The sequence below is a fragment of the Dipodomys spectabilis genome, unplaced genomic scaffold (assembly GCF_019054845.1).
Source record: "Dipodomys spectabilis isolate Male_0828 unplaced genomic scaffold, ASM1905484v1 ptg000601l, whole genome shotgun sequence".
NCBI lineage: Eukaryota > Metazoa > Chordata > Mammalia > Rodentia > Heteromyidae > Dipodomys > Dipodomys spectabilis.
This window is the reverse complement of record NW_024871278.1, coordinates 289,478-305,818: the sequence shown is the minus strand read 5'-3', so window position 1 is coordinate 305,818 and position 16,341 is coordinate 289,478. Positions and strand designations below refer to the sequence as shown.

General features: G+C 42.0%; 1 pseudogene; it reads left to right on the top strand.

Annotated features, from left to right (window-relative positions):
- Positions 1–16,341, top strand: part of LOC122100780 — a 105,739-nt pseudogene that overhangs the window by 22,895 nt on the left and 66,503 nt on the right.

The window sequence follows — 16,341 nt, the reverse complement described above, 5'->3', positions numbered from 1 at the left end:
CTTGGAAGGGTGAGATGCTTGAAGGGGACTCAACACCATTAAATTATAAGACCAAGGGAACTTTGTGCCCTGGAACTGTCTACTCGCTTGGGCCTGGTGGTGGCAGGGGAGCTTGGGAGGACCTGGGGGTGGGGCCCTCAGGGAGTGGCTCCCCAGGGGGACAGAGAGTGTGACCAGCATTTAGTAAGGATGTGAGCCCTGTTAGTATGGAGCGTATTGGCATTGGTCAGACTCTGGGTCTTCTGATCATGACGTCTGAGGGGCGAGGCCAACCTTATTTTAAATCTTGACCTGTGATCTCCAGATCTCAGCCTTCTGAGTAGCTAGAATTATAGGCATGAGCCTCTGGCACCAGGCCTCTGATTCTTTTTGGTATATTAGAGTTTGAACTCAAGGCCTAGGTTTTCCTGTCAAGTCTTCTACCATGGGAGCTAAATCTTTCTGTCTTTGGCATTTTGAGACTCAATATATGCTCAGGCTGGGCTGGATCATGGTCCTCCTGTGACAGGCATGGGCCACCATGCGTGGTCATCTGTAGTTGGGATGGAAGACATGTTGCGCCATGCTCAGTCTAATGGTTTAGATGGATTATCCCAAACTCTTAGTCCATTGCAGCCGATTCTTGACCAAAGTTGAAGCTCTGGGTTGGGCCTGGAACCATCGGCCCTCAGTCTCCTCACAGGAAAGTTGTGAGGAAACAAAGGATCAATACAGGAGCATCTCTGGGCAGGGCCAGCATAGAGGGAGCGGTCGTCAGAGAAGGTTCTTGGCAATTCTGTGAGTATATGACAGGAAGATAGCTGGAAAGGGCTCAGATGGGGCCTGCTATTTATCATGTAACAGGTATGAGATTGTGAAACAAAACATGGCTCTCTTTAATCCTTACCCTATCCCCATGAGGAAATGGTTCCTTCACTGTGTTCAGTTTTGCATCTGGGGAAAATGAGGAATGGAGAAGCTGGATGGCCTACTCATGTGCCCCAGCTTACAGGAAGCTTGGCTGGACTTCTCTGTCATGCTCCCTAAGACTATGGGTGCTAATCAGTCCACTTCTTGTGGTAGGAAGTCCACTTCTTGTCAGTCATGGTGCTTGAAATCTGGGCCTGGGTGCTGTCCCCAAGCCCCTCAGATCAAGTCTAGCATTCTACCACTTGTACCACAGCATCACTCCGGTTTTCTCGTGGTTCTTTGGAGATAAGAGTCTCTGTCAGTCTGTCTGTCTGTCTGTCTTCTTGTCTCTGTCTCTCTCTCTCTCATAGGAACTTGTTGAATGGGTGCTGCAGGAGGTGGCTTAGTGTCCCCATGTGGCTGGGACCCAAGATGGCCCTCTAATTCTGGAGGTGGGCTGGCGTAAGGAGCTGTCTTGCTCAGCCTGTTGAACTAGCTCCCTGAGGTAAGCCCCTCTGTGCCCGGGCTAGACCATGATGGTTATTCATTGTCAGTCTGTCTGATGAGTCCTTCTCCACTACTCTCTGTTAAGGAAAGTGGATGAGGAGACATCACGTTGTCCAACTGCACAGCACTATCCCAGGGCTCTGATCCTTACCACCACATATCATGCTAGACATTGATTATAAGAAAATGAATTCACTCTATGTCTACTTTTGTTTTATGTCATTTTGGGGAGAGGGGGTGGTGTACAGAGGAAAGACCCCAGGCCTGACACCTCGTGGGGGACATTTTTTCTTGTGACAGAGCCAAGTCATTGCTGTGGATAAGAAGGAAGCCGCTATCAGACTGACCCAGAAAAATGTTCAAAGTTAGGTAGGCTGTTGAAGTATCAAACCCACCCATGTCTGCTTCCCACAACATGGAGGGTGCAGTGTGGGTGGCCTGGGACTGGCCCTAGGGGATTATAAATGGATGGTGGTGAACAGGTGCTGTTGGCTCTTGCTCATCCTGGCTGAGGTCTGATGGTTGTGACTCAGAGCCTGCCCAGGCAGGAGAGTCTGTGATATTCTTATCTCCCATAAACCACCTCCCCCGCACCAGAAAAAAAGTCAGATGTGGTGCTGTGGCTTAAGTGGTAGAGCCTCAACCTTGAGTAAAAGAAGCTCAGGGATGACACCGAAACCCTGAATCCAAGCCCTAGGACTCACAAAAAATAAAATAAATGAATAGTGGGCACCTCTTATGTTACTACCAAAAAGGATGGATTCAGTCTTCTCTCTGGTACTTGTATCCAAAGGTAGGGGGCGTACCTTGATGTTCCTCTTAACCTCTCCTTCTGTCTATTTTTTCTCCCGGCTTCAGCTACAGGATAGAAATCAGATCATCCCTCTTGATATGACCTTAAGTACCATCCCCTACCTTCCCTCCTTGGGATGGGGATCCTGGATTTACTTACCACTGGGAGGATGAGGCACTGCGGACATGGGAGTAAGTATCCCTGAAACTCATACTCTAACACACTTACTCACCTAGGCCAACTCAGAGTCTCCTTTTTCAAAGAGACTTTATCTCCTTGGACTAACTGACCTAGGAGAGGAAATTGATCCCCTGTAAATGACTATTTTAACTAGGGCTTGCTAATTGACATGAGATAAACAGAAGCTCAAAAGAAAGGCTCTGGTGCCTGTCACCTCTGGCTCAGGCTCATGCCTGACATCCTGGCTACTCAGGAGGCAGAGATCTGAGGATCAAAGATCAAAGCCAGCCATAAGCTGGAAAGCCAGTGAGATTCTACTCTCCATGGAATCACCAAAAAGTTAGAAGTGGAGCTGTGGCTCAAGTGATAGAGCACCAGCATTGATCACAAAAACTCAGAGAGACAGCTCCCAGATCCTCAGTTCAAACCCAAATAAAGAAATGGTCCCATGTGTTGCCCCAAGACTGCCTGAGCCTTGAATGCTCTCTTCCGAAGTGTGATACATTAACGGTCTCTGGGTAGTGTATCAGAGCCTTCAGAAATTGGGTGGTAAAAGCCAGACCTTCCCCTTTGTGCTCTCTGAACACACACCAGCTGGTAGGCAGAGCTTGAAAGGGCCAGCAGCCTGAAGAGTAAAGAAGATCCCTCTCTGCCAGGGTGATTGGAGCAGGCTTCTTAGAGGCAGCACTTAAAAGGGGGTCTTGCTTAACAAGGAGGATCTGACAGGAAGCACACAGAGCAAAGATGCGGTAGATAAAGGACAACATAGCTGAGCATGTTCATTTCCAACCAGAGCTAGTGGTGAAAAACTCAGTAAAGATGGGCAAGTCTGTCCGGAGACAGGCCCAAGGTGTCACAGAAGAGCAGCTATCCAGGGTTGGGATTGTATCTTAGCAGTAGTAAGCTCGCCTAGCACGCAAGAAACCCTGGGTTTGATTCCTACGTCCCGCATACACAGAAAAAGCTGGAAGTGGCACCATGGCTCAGGTGGAAGAGCCCTTGCCTCCAGCAAAAGTAGCTCTGGGACAGTGCCTGGGCCCCAAGGTCAAGCCCCAGGACTGTCAACATATAACAGCACTCCAAGGAACCTGGATGACAGGTGAATGGCCATGCCCTGTAGCTCTTAGTAGATCTATCCATGCTTTGTGTCTCCTTTGACAGAGGGGATTTGGACACTCCTTCTGCCCTGGGCAACCCTGGACCTGGTTATCAGCAACCCTCCTAATGTCTTCCACCTGGATATGGAGTAGCTCGCCCCAGAAATCCTCAGGTACCAGTTGGTAGGTGCGGGGGATACAGGGCATCCACCAGATTTCCTAGTGGGTCTGATCTGCCCCAGATGACCAGGCCATCCAGAGGAGATGGATGGGAGCTTAGAGAGGGGTAGTGATGTGAAGGAGGCCTTTAATGCCCATGGTCCTACCCAGATTCCAAGCCTCACTTTGCTGTCCCTGAGGGAGGTTAAAGAGTGTCTAGGTGGTACTATCTAGAGGAGGACTAGGTGGGAATTCTTAAGAATGAGAGACCATAAGCCTTGTGCTGGTGGCTCACACCTGTCATCCTGGATACATGGGAGATTGCGATCCAGAGGATCTTATTTCCCAGCCGAGGCAGGAAAGTCCCATGAGAGTCTCATCTCCAAACTCCAACTGGAAGTGGTCCGTGGCTCAAGTGGTAGAGCAAGTGGCTGAGTCTGGGAGATGCCAGTGGCTAACAACTGTCATCCTATCTACTCAGGAGGCTGAGATCTGATGATCACAGTTCAAAGTTAGCTTGGGCAAGAAAGTCTGTGAGACTATCTTCAGTGAACCACCAGAAAACCGGAAGTGGTGCTCTGGCTCCAGTGGTGGAGCGCACACCTTCAGCTGAAGAGCTGAGGGACTGTTTACAGGCCCAAAGTTCAAACCCTATGACCAACAACCAAAAATAAGGTGGCTGAGTGTTCTTCATAACGTTGTGTACAGTAGGAAATGCTATGCTGTGTTAGGAGCCATTCCAGATGTGTGAGAGGCTCTGAGTTTTGTCTACATTTGGTCTGAGGACAATAATGCCATCTTATCGGGGTTTGGGATATTCATGTGCTCAGGGACTGCTGAGGCCTTGGGCTACCTGTTGTGTGTGTGTGTGTGTGTGTGTGTGTGTGTGTGTGTGTGTGTGTGTGTGTGTGTGCGTGCGTGCGTGTATTTTTCCCTCATCTTTCTCTGTCCACTTCCTGAGTGCCTGTCTGCCTATTCCTAATTCATATGGTGCCCCTCTTCCATGGCAACCTTGCCTTTAGCCCCCTATTAGGATCTATAATGAGTCCTAAATTGCCAGAGACCTGAATATTCTAGTTTTTCTTTGGGGCCCAAGTTTGACTGTCCATATCTTTGTCCACTTCCAGAGGATTCTGGGTCAGCAGGGCCAGCTAGCATATGTTCTCCCCTGCCTCTGGGTGGGGGGCAAGTTCAGTCGTCATGCAATCCTTTCCTTTTCTTCAGCTGGGCCTCTGGCTGCATATCCTACTCCCAGCAGGCTGGCAGTGGAGTGGAGGAAGGGTGGTTGCCAGTGGCTCTGGCCAAATCAAGCTTCATGGATGACTGAAGGTTGACCCAGCAAGGTTGATCAGGGTCTACATGGGAGGTGAGGCCAAGGTGGCTTGGAAGTATTGGTCGATGTCTTGTCTCAGGCAAGTCTATCTTATGGCCCTAGCAGGGCCTCTCAGGTCCTTCTAGACAATTCCAGATGTCCAGAATACAGAGGCACAGATTTTGAACTCTAGGGCAAGGCAACTGGGGGATGAGAGACTGGTTTGGCCAGTACCTCAATGTTCTGGGGCATTATCCTTGACCTGGCTATGTCCTCCTTGTATAAGTTCACTTCTTAACCCAGTGCTGGCCACACACCGGCCACTTGTAGTGTGGAAGTGGCAGGAGCGGAAGTGAGATCTAGAATGACCAAAATCTGGATTTATGGCCTGATTGGGGTGCAGGGTGTCTTTAAAAAAAAATCTTAGAGCTGAAACTCAGACCTTGGCACTGTCCCTGAGCTTCCTTTGTTCAAGGCTAACACTCTAACACTTGAACCACAGCTCACCTTTCATCTATTTTAGTAGCTTAGTAAACAGAAGTGTCTCACATATTTTCCTGCTTGGGTTGGCTTCAAGTTGCCACCCTAAGAGCTCAGCCACTTGAGTATCTTGGATTGTTGGTATGAGCCACTGGCACCTGCTAAGGATGTGTGTGTGTTTGTGTGTGTGTGTTTGTGTGTGTGTGTGTGTGTGTACCAGGGCTTGAACTCAGAGCCTCCGTGGTATGCTTTAGCTTGTTTGCACAAGGTTGCTGCTGTACTATGTGAACTACAGTAGCTCTACTACCCATCTTTTTGGTGATTCGTTGGAGATAAGAGTCTGCCCAGGCTTGCTTTGAATCTTGATTGATTCTCAGGTCTCAGCCTTGAGTAGCTAGGATTATAGGCATGAGCCACTGGAACCCAGCTGTAAGCCTGTATTTTCATAATCTCTTCTGTTCTAACAGCTGTCTTCTTGCCCTGGCCTAGATCTCTGACCTCCACATCAGCTCCCAGCAGCCCCTGACTGTGTGAAGAAAATAAAGTTCAAACCTGATCCCATTTCTTTTTCCTCAGGGGAAGAGGTTATGTTTCATCTGAAGCCAGGGTTAGGAGGGGTAGCTGTAGATGGGTGCTCAGATGGAGAGAGGTAGTCTGTTTTAGTCAAGAAAGAAACTGTGGCCAGATGGTAATAGCTCATGCTCTCATATTCCTAGCTCCTCAGGAGTCTGAGATATGAGGATTGCCATTCAGAGGTAGCCCAGCTGGAAAAGTCTGTGAGACTCTCTTCTGCAAATAACCACCCAAAAGGTGGAAGAAAAGCTGTGGCTTAATTGGTAGAGTGCTAGCCCTGAATGAAAAAAGTATGGGACAGAGCCCAGGCCCTGAGATCAAGCCCTAGTCCCAAGATGCTTATGCGCATACTCACAGATACACACACACACACACACACACACACACACACACACACACATACGCACACCACAACACACACAGGAAGATGGTTATGATGAGCTGAACTAGAACTGGGGACAGTCCTGAGGCATAGTCACAGTAAACTCTCAAGAGATACATCCATGTACAGGTCCAGAGGTCCATGGGAAGGACAGTACGGATGCTCGTTTGTAGTCGGCCCATGATTGCAGACCTTCATCTGCCCCTGAGCACTGGTGAGTAAAGCATGCCTCTGAACCCTGGGACTCCAGGGACAGCGACTGCTACAAGCAGCAACCTGGCTATGAATTCCTGAGACAAATTCACACTCTTGTGATACCCGCATGAGTGGGCATTACCTGGTGTGATATCTTGCAGCTTCTGTCCCTCCTGGCCCAGAACCGTGGTCTGAGATGTCAATTTACTGCTCAGATATACATTACACCCACGATATATGCCATTCTGATTATCTCCATGTCCCAAGGCTCAACCCATTTCTGGTACTGTCGCTTGCTCTATAGTTAATGGCCTCCAAACAGGCTGCTCTCAAGACTTATAAGACACCTAGACATTGGGAGACACTCAGTGGCCCACTGGAAAGTACTCTGCCTAGAACAACAGAGGGAGGTTCAAGCAGGCCAGGTGTTGGTCATGGGGCTTGAACTCTGGGCCGGGCGCTGTCCCCAAGCTCTTCAGCTTACCACTTGAGCAGCAGAGCCACTTCCAGTTTTCTGTAGGTTCCTTGGAGATCAGAGTCTCCACGATTCCTAATTGGGCTGGCTTTGAACAGTGATCCTTACATCTCAGCCTTCTGAAGAGGTAGGAGGACAGGTGTGAGCCACCAGTGCCCGGCTGATCTGGCCTTTCACCACAATAGACTAGGAGCTCCTGAAAGCTTTTCTTTATTTCATCTGTGCCAGTACGCGGGCTTGAACTCACAGCCTGGGCACTGGTCTCTTAACATTTTCCCTCAAGGTTAGCACTCTACCACTTGAGCCACAGCTCCATTTCGGGGTTTTGGTAATTAATTAGCAAGATGAGTCTCACTAACTTTCTTCCCCTGAGCTGACTTGACCCACGATCTCTTTCTCAGTCTCCTGAGTAGCTAGGATTTACAGGGGTTGAGCCACCACTGGCATTGGGCTAGAAGGTTTTCTTAAGCAAGCTTTCTTCCCTGCATTTGCCTTGACTCCTCCATGCACAGGAGGTCTGAGGGTCAGGATCTGTGAAAAATAAGCTTCCAGCCACAGGAAATGGCTGGGGTACCTGGTAAAAAGCAAGCTAATCTTCCCCCTGGTCCCCATTCTGGGACCCAACCGTGTACCCTACGTGTGACTCAAGTACAAACCTTGACCCAGCCTTGAATGTCCTCCCAGACTTGTCTGAAGCCACAGAACCTTCATCCCACCCACACCATCTGCTCTACACCACACCTCAGGACCTTTGCCCATGTTGCACCTTCTGCCTGATACCTTCTCTCCTGAATCCACAACTTAGAACTCCTATGGAATTTTGGCACTGGTTATATCACCTCGTGGAGCATGTCTTTCCTTCCCTTCTCCCTCTTCTTTTTAATATTGAGTTGCTAGAGATGGAACTTTTGCAGGCTGACTGACAAATGCTCTATCTTGGTGTGTGTGTGTGTGTGTGTGTGTGTGTGTGTGTGTGTGTGTGTGTGTGTGTGTGTGTGTGTGCATGTGCATGCCAGTCTTGGGGTTTTAATTCATGGCCTGCATACTATCCTATCCCTGAGCTTTTGTGCTCAATGCTAGCACTCTACTACTTGGGCCACAGCTCTACTTCTGGCTTTTTGGATGCTTAATTGGAGAAAAATGTCTCATATAGACTTTCCTGCTTGCAATTGGGATCCTCAGATCTCAGCCTCCAGGGTAGCTTACAGGGGTGAGCCACCTGCACCGGCCATCTACACTACTTCTTACCTATAACCTCGGTCCTCCTCTGAGTCCCAGAAGAATATGTCTCACCAGGCTCACTTTTTTTTGCCAGTCTTTGGGCTTGAATTCAGGTTCTGGCCATGTTTCTGAGCTTCTTTTGTCAAGGATATCACTCTGTCACTTAAGCCACAGTGCCACTTTTGGCTTTTTCTGTTTGTGTTTACTGAGCAATCAAACTCAGGGCTTAGTGCGTGCTAGGTAAGCACTCTACCACTAAGCCATATTCACAGATCAAGGCTCAATTCTAATAGGAATTATGAGGATGAGATTGATTGGCATACCCCTTTCAGCATAGATATTGCTGACTATTTCTTATCTTTGCCAAGATTTGGGACCAGCCTGTGACTCAGCATTGAGGAATGATAAATGAGTGATAGCGACCATGCCGCAGAGGTATAGTCTCACATTCTACAGAGGGATAGAGAATATGGAGCCAGAAACTTTGACAACTCCTACAGTATAGGTACTGTGGTCTCCCTGGAAGCAGTGGCTGGCTGCTAGGTGTCCCATCAGGCTTCATTTATTAAATGGCAGAAAAGGATGCTATGTTCAACCTTCCGGCTCAGACTTAGTACAATTCAAGGCTTGTCCCAGCTTGCCCAGGTTGGAGAGCTGGGCATGGGCAACCTGCTGAATGCTTTTCATCCATCCATCATCCATCCATACACAGAGACATGGAGTTATTGCCTCTATTTTTGGGGTGGGGACAGTTCTAGGTTTGTACTATGAGCCTAGACCCTGTCCCTGAGCTCCTTTCCTCAAAGGTAGTGTGCTCGGCCCTTGAGCCACAGCCCAATTAATGTTCGTTTGTTTTTTTCCTGTGATCTCTTAGAAATAAGAATGTCTTTGACTTTCCTGTCCTGGTTGAATTCAAATTGGCCTTCTCTATATCTTAGCCTCCTGACGAGTTAGGATTACAGGCAGGAGCCCGTGACTCCTGGGTTTTTTTTCTTCTTGTTCTTTTTTGTAATCATAACAATCTGAAATCTTCACGCTGTCATTCCAATGGTTTGCATTATAAGTAAACTACCCAAGCCTGGAGTTCTAATGCCAAGACTGCCACCCACAAATTGAAGGTGATCCTGACAAACTCATTCCTATTCATGTGAATGCTAATGGAATGCTATAAAAGTAATAATTAAATTTGCAATTAATTCATGATTCTATTTTAGAATGCCACATAAAAATTATTAGATTTATATCTTCCATTCTAGCACCATGGTATGATTCCCCTAATGGAAGGTTATTGACTAATTTTTAATTAATGCTTTTATAAGTATTCAAACATGATACTTCATTAAATGGAGGCATAATTTGATAATTAATAATTGGTTATTATATATATATAATTTAATATCCTCACATTCCCTCTCTCTCTCTGCATATATATATCTACACGTCTATTTTTATCTATCTATCTATCTATCTATCTATCTAAGATATAACTCTCATGAACTTTAATTAGAATTATTTTGCGAATATTTTGGAAGACTTTGTTTAGCCACGAGATTATAGATTGAACTACAGCACAAGTGACCCATGTATCCACATTTGTTTGGGATTTTATTGAAATATCTTTAGAAATGTTTGTTATCTTATCAGCCTACTTATTATAAACGTAGGAAAAGAAACACCAAGTATTTGGTTGAACATACAGCTTTACTGATGTTAATGAAAACTCCTCAAGTTGATTTTTCTTTAGAACAGAAAATGCCACAATAGCCATTGACCCATCATAAGTGCCATACACTCTACTTAAGTCAAGATATTGTTAGAGATATCTCCATACTGAAATAACCCTGTCAATCAACCTGCCAGAAATTATTATATGTAGGAAGTGCTCTTATATACTTCAAGCTTTTATTGAATGGAAGAGTTCAGACATTACCGTCCCCACTAAGATTAAATGCTTAAAAAGGTAAGACATTTTGCTTTAATGCCTTTCTTTCATTTTCTCATACACATTTGCAAGTAAGGAATGATTCTGATGTAATAATAATACAAAGGTGACGTGTATCAACACAACATCTATGATCTAGTCTTAATTTGGTTAGTTACTAATTGGCTCCAAAGTTTGTGGATATTTATATTTTTCCTGGGCAAATTGAGCTACAAAAAATGTCCCAAAGGAGCGTTTCAATTCTAGTATCACTGTTTGTGTCAAACTGCTTTACATTCTACATCCTCTAATGTGGATATAGGGTTATACTGTGGAAGTTTTCTCCTCAGAGAGTGAGTACTACTCTATTGCTTAACATGGACAAAATACCTTCTTACATAGACTGGGTGTGTGCACACAAGAAGTGGTAGTTGAACCATGTTCTTAGAAGTTTGTACAGATGAAATGGCAATAGGACAACTATAAACTGAAAAGGAATGTATAAAAAAGAAGGAAGGCACAAAGTCGAATGTGTCCAGGAAATGCTGAAGTGTGAATTCAAATAATGTGCTCAGGTATGATGGTGTTTTCAAAGTACAGCTTCAGAAAATGTAGTTGGATACCGTGAGGAAAACTGTTTTAAATTATTCTGAGTTAATTTTACAAATAGAAGCCCCTAACTCTGACTCTAATTAGCCAAAACATCATCAACATAGGGACTATTTTCCAAGTGCAAAGTGAGAAAAAGAGGGCTCATTACAGTTAGAGTTCAGGTTGAAGTAATGACAATCACATAACTTTTCTTATGTCTTCTTTATTTTGAAGCATTAAAGTAGGAAAAAGCCAAGTAAATATTTTGCATGTACCTAAATTAAGTGGGACATATTATATTGGTCTCTTTTTTACTTGGAATTTATAGATTATTTCTTTTGTACTCTAAGTTGGGACAATGATTTGCTGTCAGTTATTTTCTTCTCTCTAACATCTTTTACCCTTCCACTTACATAATTTTTATTTAAAGAGACATACTTGAACTTGCAATTCTAAATTCTTCAAAATTATCTGAATTTCTTCATACTTCTGGCAGCCTCCTATATTTTTCTCAAGGGAATATTCTTCACTACCATTTTTGTCCTATTTGATATTGGATTTCTTTCTGCCTAATTCAGTCCAAGATATACATTAGACTCATGCAGATATCTCAACACTTGTACTACCATAAAATCCTATCTTACTTAGAAATCGTGATTTTAGAACATCTGGAGAAGTGGCATTTGTCATGTTTGAATGACCCTAAGTGACACTTACATGCAATCAGGTTTTACACAAATATGCCACTCAGTCGATGACTGAATTGACAAAATATGATATATACACACACAGACACACACAGACACACACACACACACACACACACACACACATATGTATACATACACATATATATGTACACAGTGGAATACAATGCTTCTAATTCATAAGGAAATTGAAAGACTTGCAAAAATCCTACTAAGTAAAATAAACAAGACACAAAGAAACAGATTCCATGATTTCTGTCATTTGCAATAACTAGGAAATGTCTAGGATAGTCCTGGCAGATGAGCAGAATATATCAATAGCTATGTATATATAACCATATAAGATGATGCTGAGCAAAATGAGGTCCTAGATATGGAAACAGAGTTTTTTCTTTGTCGTTGTTCTTTTTAATGTACTATGTGATTTCTTTTTTGTTTTGTGTTTTCCCCTATGGTTTATCCCCTGCTGTATTTGATTTCAGTATCCTGTGTATTTTATATACATTTATCTTAATTTGGCAAGGGAAGAGGAACAACAAAATGGAGAGACAAAGGACAAACCAATACAATAGAAATACTCACAAGACAACATATTGGAAATTTACATTACAACTTCTGAGGGGTATGAGGTGAGGGAAAAGTGTGAGAAAAATGAGGGAGGGGCAAAATGTTTGACATATTATGTACTCACTACCTTACAAGTACTGCAACCCCATCTATATATCACCTTGACAATAAAATTAAATTAAAAAATAAGCTACAAATAATTTCACTGTAATGCTATAGTAAATGTCATTCTATGTGTATTAACTTTTTTAGAAAATGAACACTATATGGCTTCTAATTTGAATTAATTACCCCTTTATCAGAGGGTCATCAACTTGAATGTTATCTAAGTATACAATGTTTTCACAATATATTTGCCATAATTTTGAAAAAAACATTATTTTAATACTGCCTCATACTAAACAGAAAACCGTTCAATTCTATGGAAACTCCTAACTTTTAAAACTGAATAATTGTAAGAGGATAGAATATACGTGTTCTTCAAAATTCCTATGACTACTATTTATTCATTTTCAAATTCTGAACATGCCATACCAGAGACATTCAAAACAGTACCTATTTGCATTTTATTCAGTTCTGCAATAGATGCAGTTTCCAATGGGGCATTGCATATTTAAAAGAGAACAGAAAAAATAGCCACATTCTGGTAGAAGATAAAACTATGAAGTATATATAATAATTAATTCCTCAAGAGCACACATTCGTTCATCAAAGTAAGTTATTATTTCTATGACAATCAATCCCAAGGTTTTATGCCGTAAAGTCAAACTAGCCTAACAGGTTCCAACATGTAAGGTACACCTTAAAATCCCTAAATTCACATCATGACTAGCTTATCACTATTGTGAAAAAGTATTACACTTCTCCTAATGGGATGCTGTTCCTTTGGTGGAAAGAATGCTACACTAAACTTTCCTGCATCTCCTTTTCTCCCCAGTGGTATTCTTGAAATCCGAACACTTGCAAATATTATATATACTTAGATATATTTTTTTTATCTATCATAGACATTCAGGAGGATAAGATCTGAAAATTATGGTTCAAAGCCCACCGAGGCAGGAAGGTACCTTAGATTCTTATTTCCAATAAACTTCCCAGGAAAAGCCAGACACAAGTGGCACTGAGGTTCAAGTGAAAGAGCAGTAGCCTTGAGCAAAAACAAGCTCAGGGATAGTGCCCAGGGCCAGAGGATAAGCCCTAGGACAAACCAAACAACAGCAGCAAAAAAATAAAAACAAATCCCAAACCTAGCATTTTTTATCATTGTATACAAAGGTACGTAATTAAGGAAATTTCTTCCTGTGTTAAGTGTAGGTAGAAAAAAAAAGATGTCACACAATTACACTCTTCATACCATGTTATACTAAAGTCTCAAAAATTGCTCTTTTTCTAAATGTATAAATTAGTATCATCCATTTGTTGGCAACTCTTGTCTAGATTATCACATTATCATACTATATATGAACTGTTGGAATTATCTATTAACTCAGTTCTAATTATATCTCACTTGAAAGAATATTCTAGGCAAATAGAATGCCAGAATTATTTCTGAATTTGCAAATTAAATCTTTTACTTGAAAAGAATTTTGTATCCAATAGAATATGAAATTACAAAAAAAAATATTTATTTTAAATCTAAATTCCAATTAGCCAGGTCTACAAATTCCTACATTAGAGGAACTTCTCTATTTCTCCATGCTTAACATTTTGTAATCCTTCATCATTTCTTTGGAATCCAACAGAATGATACTTACTTTTTCAAATTTTTGGTTGGAAATCATGAACCATCTAGGAATATTCTGTAATGAAGAGAGCATTTAAAACACAACTGAGGATTATATATGAGTTGCATTTCAATAGGAAACTTGACTTCTCAAAACATAATGACAAACTTCCCAACTCTGTATTATGTTCTTCTTCTTTGGTTTGTTTTATTGACACGAAATTATACTACCTGGTCCAGGGAAGGTATCACTTTGTAATTCCACTCCTGTCTTAGTCTGAGTGCTAGAATTCCATACTTGTATCACATTGCCCTGCTATAGTTAGATGGTTTATTTAATCTAGAAACAGACTAGCAATTCTGAATTTCTCTGATGATCTTATCCACTAGACTGACTGCTCAGGATGTTTATGTACAATTTAAAAAAGATGTTCTAACATTTAACACAGGATATTAATATTATCAGATGCACGTGCAGTGGTCTCTGATTCATTCCTCCATGGATGGATCTGATCCCTTATGATAACTTGATTTTCTTACTATCTCTGCGACCTATCTATGTAATATTCTCAACCTTTTTTGGGGAAAGTTCACTTAAGGACTTTTTTTATGTTTAGTTTTTTATATTGTGAAAATACCATAGAGAGGGGTTACAATTACACTGGCAAGGTAATGAGTACATTTCCTATCCAGCATTGTTGCCTCCTACTTGATGACTTTCTAATATTAAAAATTATCACATGTTGTAGTCTTCCTCAGGACAAATTTTCTATCATTTTCTAACATTTATATACATTCTGAGAGTTGTTGCATATATGTGTTTGCACATATAAGTGCTTCTGTTTGTATGTGCATGTTTGTATGTATGTATGCAAAAACCTCAAGCTCTTATTCAGCAATCTTGCTCATAACTAGTACTCCATCACTTGAGTAATTCTTCCAATGCAGCTTTTGGCTGGTTAATGATAGGTAGTGTCTCAAAGACTGTTCTGCCCAGACTGGATGCAAACTGAACTTCCCAGACCTCTTTAAATTCTTAGGTTTTATTTTTACAGGAGTATCAACTTTTTAACTAGAAACATTTTTGTAAGTGTAAAGTCTAATCTGTAGCACAGATTTTTAACACAATAATTCATATAAAGTTAGATGAACATACACATTACATATCCTGAATGTACATTGTTAGAAATGTGATCTTAAGCCTGGTGCCAGTGACTCAGGCCTAATCCTAGCTACTCAGGAGGCTGAGATCTGAGGATTGCAATTCAAAGTTTCCGAGGCACTTATCTCCAATTAACCACCAGAATACTGGAATTGGCGCTGTGGCTCAAGTGATAGAGAGCTAGCCTTGAGCTGAACAGTGGAGGAACATTGCCCAGGCCCAGACTTCAAGCCCCACAACCATCAAAAAAAATAGGAAAAGGAAAAAAGAAATGTGATCTTAGCAACCAGTTCATTGCTAGTATAATTCCTGCTCTCTCCACATGATATTATTTCCAGTTAAGTCCATGCTCTTATATCCGACATTCGTTGGAACCAGAATTATTCTTCCATTCTTCTTTTTACAAATTTTCATGATTAGCTACCATGATTTAGCCCTGGTAGATGAAAGAGAGTGGCTTCATCCTTCATGTTCCACTTAGTAGTAATGTCTCTCTATATCATTCCTATTAATCAACATACTGGTCTTAGCATTATTGTTTCAAAATGCAAATTCTTCTAAAGTGGATTGAACCATTATACTTAAACACAGAGCTTCTCTTTCTCCTATGATTCTTATTGTTTTTCCTACTGTTAACTTATTTACCCTTGGGAAATAATGCACAACACACACACTCACCCACAAAATATATTTCTGAGAACCTTCTTCCCACTTAAAATTGGTTTTAATTTACAGAGCATTTATGAAATTTGAACATAATGTGCTCCAGGAAATGGTTTTTCATGCTTTTAAAAAAATAGTGTGCAGAGGGGTTAGAGTTACATAAGTAAGTTAATGATTACATTATCTATCAAGCATTGTTACCTCCTCTTTTGTTTTTCCCCTGCCATCCCTTTTCTTCTCACAGTCCCAACTCCCCCCTCCCTTCCCCAAGTTGTAAATTTTCTACATAGTGTCTTGTTCATCTCATTGTTACAATGGGTCATACTGTATCCATGTTTCAGCATTTTGTTATTTACCTTCCCCTCTCCGTATTAGAAAAATTTATATGCAAGGTACAGGTCAATGACATCAAATACAGTGAAAACAGGGGTATACTGTGGAGGAAGAAAATAGAAGAGAAACAAAAAAAATCACATAGTATATGTTAGATACATTAAAAAACAATAGCAAGAAAGAAGAAAACAAGTTTTGTCCCTATCTTGGGGTCCATTTCACTTAACATCATCTTATATGACCATATGTACTTAGATAATGTTTTATAAGCCATTTAAATATCATATTTCTCCTTACGAATTTTTTTCTGAAACACGTGTTACCTCATGTCCAAAAATATACTTGAGCTATTTCAGTGAGGCCAGAAAACATTCATTTTACCTGGAGAAGCACTATAGATTGTTAATGGAAG